Raw genomic sequence first — 5,436 nt, forward strand, 5'->3', positions numbered from 1 at the left:
GGCGAAGCGCTGACATTCTTCACACCGTCGGGACATCCTCGCGGCATCCTGTATCATTGTCGGCCAGTAATATCCTTGCGTTTTTGCTTTGTCAGCTAGTGATCTCATGCCGCTATGATTCCCCGCGTCACCATAATGGATATCTTTTAGAATTTGATGCCCCTCTTTCCGGGACAAGCAACGTAGTAATGGTCCGAGGAAGCATTTCTTGTACAGGACCCCATCCCGAAGATCATATCTTCCTACTTTGGAGAGTATCTTCCTAGCTTGTTTCTGATCCGCAGGTAAGCTTCCCTTTTCGAGAAAGGCATGGATAATCACTCTCCATTCATCTTCGTTGCTGAAGTCTTCGTCTTGATTTTCTCTTGACAGGATATCTTCTTCGTCAAAGTCGTTATGGATGTCTTCTCCTACCTGGTCTTCGATATTTTCTTCCACTGTATCTTGATTGGTAGCGAAGGAGAATTGAGATGCAATCGAAGGCTCGTATACCCTTGTTATTTTAATAGCTTCGACGTTTTTATCCCTCAGCATGGATGATATATATGCTAGGGCATCCGCGTGCCTGAGGTCCCTTCTGCATAAGTGCCGGAACTTGATGTTCGGAATTTGTGATGCCAATGTTTGGACCAAGGCCATGTAAGCTGAGAGGGTGTCATCGTACACATTATACTCGAGCCCTATTTGCCGTATGACAAGCTGTGAATCACTTGTCAGCCTTACATCGGTTACCCCCATCTCTATTATTATACGGAGGGCATGTACGACAGCTTCGTATTCAACGATGTTGTTGGTATGCTCTTTGAATTCTAACCTAAGTGCCTGTATAATCCTTTCTCCGGTTGGGGTGATGATGACAATTCCTATTCCTGCTCCTTCCTTATTTTTGGATTCGTCGACGAAGACTTCCCATTGTCTTTGACTCGCAGGTTCGAGGATATCTATTGGATCCTTGTTTTCTTCTTCGGCTTCTGGTATTCCCTTAATCTCTTCGTCGTTGTCAAGGGGGAGGTCTGCTAAGAAATCCTCTAGAACTTGGGACTTCCGAGAATGTTGAATTTCATGAATGATGTTGAATTGGTCCAGATGGGTGTTCCATTTGGCTATTCGGCCCACTTTTCCCGTGCTTTTGAGGACTGCTTCCAATGGTGCTTTGCATGGGACCCTGACGAGGTGAGTTAGGAAGTAGGTTCTCAGCTTTTGAGTAGCCCATACCAATGCGAGGATGAGTTGTTCGATCTTGGTATAGTTCCTTTCCGCAGAATTGAGGGTCTTGCTGACGTAATAGATAGGTTGTTCTATCTTTGTATTGGTTTTGACCAACACTGCGCTGACTGCGTCTTCTGTTGCTGCTATGTACAATGACAAAACCTCATCAGGATCTGGCTTCTGCAGGATTGGGATTGAGGCTAGGTGTTCTTTGATTTTTTGGAATGCTTCCTCGCATTCAGCGGTCCATTCGAACCTGCTCCCTTTTTTGAGAATATTGAAGAAATGTTTGCATTTGTCCGAGGATCGGGCAATAAATCTTCCCAAAGATGCTATGGATCCATTGAGTTTCTGTACTTCCTTTAAATTCTTCGGGGACGACATCTCTACTATGGCCTGAATCTTTGCTGGGTCTACCTCGATGCCCCTTTTTGTTACCAGATACCCGAGGTGACACCGAAAGTACATTTCTCCGGATTCACTTTCATGTGATGTTTTCTCATTGCTTCGAAGATATTTCTCAGATCCTGGTGGTGATCTTTGCGCAGCTTGCTTTTGACGAGCATGTCGTCAACGTAGACTTCTAAGGTTCCTCCAATCCATGGATTGAAGATAGCATAGACCATTCTTTGGTATGTTACCCCTGCGTTTCGAAGTCCGAAGGGAATTCTAGTGTAGCAATAAAGGCCATGTGGGGTGTAGAATGCTGTGTGTGGCTGATCTTCTTCTGCCAGTGCCACTTGGTTGTAGCCAGAATGTCCATCCATGAATGACAGTTCTTCATATCCTTCTACTGCTTCTACCAGCTGATCTATGCTCGGCAGGGGATAGCTGTCCTTTGGACATGCCTTGTTGAGATTAGTAAAGTCGATGCATATTCTAACCCCTCCATTTTTCTTAGGAACAATGACCATGTTGGAGATCCAGGTAGGGTATTTGACTTCCTTGATAAATCCTGCGTCTAGTAGTTTCCGAAGTTCTGTTTCTACTGCCTCATGATACTCTGGAGCTACTTTTCGTATTTTCTGCCTGAACGGGGGCGTGCCCGGTTTGATGCGTAGCTCGTGTTGGATTACTTTTGGGTCAACCCCCGGCATATCTCCTAGCTTCCAGGCGAACACATCCGCGTATTCCTTAAGTAATTTGGTTAAAGAATCTTCCCTTCCTTCGTCCATTATGGTCCCTATTTTGATCATCTTTGGGCTTTCTTCCGTTCCTATGTTGATTTCTTTTACGGGCTCCACTGGTGTGAACACAGGCTTCGGATTTCCGAGGACTGGGACGTTCTTTAATTGCTATTTAGCGTGTTTCTGTTCTTCGCTGGTTGTTGAAGTACTTGTCTCTGTGCTTAGGACATTATCATCTTTCGTCAAGCCCTTCTCTGTAGTTTCCTTGAGGAACAGGTCTATGGCCTTCTCTTTCGCGGTTTCTTTATTTTTTACTCTTCGGATTTTTCGCTGCTCTTCTTGCTCGTTGTTGATATGATCCTGAGTGGCCTGGCACTCTCTCGTAGTGACCCGATCTCCCTTGATTTCCATTACTCCCTCAGGTGTTGGGAATATGAGATATTGGTGGTACGTTGCCGCAACTCCTTTGAGTTTATGTATCCATTTTCGTCCAATAATGGCGTTGTAGGGGGATGGGGTGTCCACCACACTGAATCGGGTTTCTAGTTTCATGGGCCCTGCGTTAACCTGCAACACGATGTCTCCCAAGGGCTTCGTGGGTGCTCCATTGAATCCGTAGATGGTGTAATAAGAGGTCATTAACTGTTCATCATGGAGCTTCATCCGTTTGAATGCATCGTAAAATAGGACGTTTACGGAGCTTCCCCCGTCTATGAGGATCTTTTTGAGGTTACATCCAGCTACTGGTAGTGTTAGGACCAAGGGATCGTTATGGTCTTCCATATCTTCTTCGATATCTTCGGCATCGAAGATGATAGGAGATTCCATCCACTCTTCGTGCTCGTCCACCTCTATCCCATCGACCTTATACAATTCGCAGCGGTCTTCGAATTGCTTCCGTAACCTCTTTCCTATCTGCGCTGTAAGTGAGGGCCCTGTGGCTTCGGAACACGATATGGTGCTGATTGTGCGGTTTCCTTCCGGAAGTTGGACTGGTTTGGTTCGCTTGGATCTATCCTCGGTAATATCCTTTCGTACGTAATGTTTGAGCTCTCCCGCATCAATTAATTTTTGGATAATTATTTTAAGGTTCTTGCACTTTTCGGTCTGGTGTCCGTTGAAACAATGATATTCACAGTAATCTTTAGACTTCTCGGATCTCGGGGGCTGCTTTCCCTTAGACCATGGCCACTCCAGGTTTTCCCTCCCTTTGATCTCTCGTAGGATACGAGCATAGCTAGCGTTGAGTTTCGTGTAAACTTGGTCTTCGAATTTTCGGTCACCTGTTTTTCGTTCATCCCTTCGTTCCTTCCTATCTTCGTGAGGTCTCTCCACTGAGCAACTCCTTTTGGCCCCATTGGTTTGTTCTGCTGAATTGGTGCGGTGAGATCTCTGCGGATATGCCCTCGGGTTTTCCCGTTGAATTTCTTCAAGTCGAGCGTGCTTTTCAATAATTATTCGAAGATCTCCCTCTGTCTTAGGCACGCTTCCATGAATCTCAACAAATAGGGGACTCATTCGGTCTAATCCCCATTTGTAGTAATTGATGCTTACCACTGGGTCCACGCTCCCTATGGCTTGGAAGATCTTGTGCCATCTGTTAGTGTATTCCCTCGTGGTTTCCTTGTAGCCAATCGCTAGTGAAAAGAGCTTATCCATTCCGGTGTTTACAGTCTTGTTGTACATGTATGTTCTTAAGAATTTCTCTGCGAGTTGGTCGTATGAGTGGATGGAGTCTGGTGGCAGATTATCAAACCATGATAATGCCGATCCCTTCAGGCTTGGCGGGAAGTATCTGCAGAGTACGGCGTCGTTCTGACCCCATCTAGCTAAGACACGGTTGTAATACCGAATATGTGCAGCAGGGTCGCTGTATCCATCATAGCATTCGAACGTTGGGACTGGGCATTTCAGCGGAATATGGGTGTTGGCCAAGCGATGAGTTAAGGGCGTAGAGTTAGCTTCTCTCATGACCTCTTCTAACCTCCCCCCGCCTTGTCTATTTTTTAATTGCCTGATCTCGGCCATCATCTCATATCGTAGCTCTTCCATCGCGCGGTGGTGCCCTAAGTTCTTCTGCTCGTTACCGTCTGATTCTCCGTCGTCATAATCCGGGTCGGATACGCTACTTCCCCTAGTCGCGTCTCCATTAGCCGCTATGACGACTCTACGGTCTCGGTTTGGCTCTGGTGCTTTGGAATTTGCTTCATCAAGTTGTTGGCTGGTCTTCGTGCTTAGAGCAATCCGCTCCTTTAAATCTTGATTTTCTCTGGCCAACAGGGCTACAGCATCTGCGTAAACCCGCTGGCTCTTCTTCAATTCTTCAAGCTCAGCCATCAGTCGATGTGATTGGTCGGACGCCTGATTGGGAGTCCCAGCTCGTGCCACTACGGCCATGGTGCCGCCTTCCTCTACGGTCTGCACTAAAGGTGGCAGAGGTTCAGCTTCGGTTGCTGGCATTTCCAAATCGGGGTGAGTCCCCCTCTGCGGTGCTAGAGCCGCCGATATGGTTTGATTTTGATCATTTGTTGGTGGCATTCCGAAAGTTGGAAGGTGCACGGGTTGGAATGTTATGGATTCATCCACCATTTCTCTTGGTTGATGAAGTTGATTCATAGCGCAAGTTTTGCTAGCCTCTGCAGTCTTCGGGACTACCGCAGCCGCACCGTACTTTGTCGCCGCTGCTCTGAGAGCCGCGGTTGCAACTGAATTAGCGTTCATAGGTGAAGTGATTTCCGCAGTATCTTGCCTTTGACTGGTCATTTTAGCTTTGTCTCCTTTCTGCTTGCTTCGGGTGATGACCAGGGTTGTCCTGGGTGTTTCCTTTGACAAAGCTTTGGATTTTCCTGCTTCCTGCGTCTTTTCCATCACGGGTCCTTTTGTCGACAATGAGATCTCGCAGAAACTCGCCTTCCTTACTCACAATCCGTTCTTTCTGCACAAGGGAATTTCAAATAGCGAAAAACGGGAATATCCGCGTGAATCGGGTTAGTTTGCGAAATATCTTCTTCCAGGAGAGTATTAATACAGACGAGTTACAATACACGGGTTAAAGTTTTATTTAAAAGAGATCCTTTTTTTTTTTTTTTTTTTTAAAAAA

Source organism: Papaver somniferum, chromosome 6 (assembly GCF_003573695.1).
Source record: "Papaver somniferum cultivar HN1 chromosome 6, ASM357369v1, whole genome shotgun sequence".
Taxonomy (NCBI): Eukaryota; Viridiplantae; Streptophyta; class Magnoliopsida; order Ranunculales; family Papaveraceae; genus Papaver; species Papaver somniferum.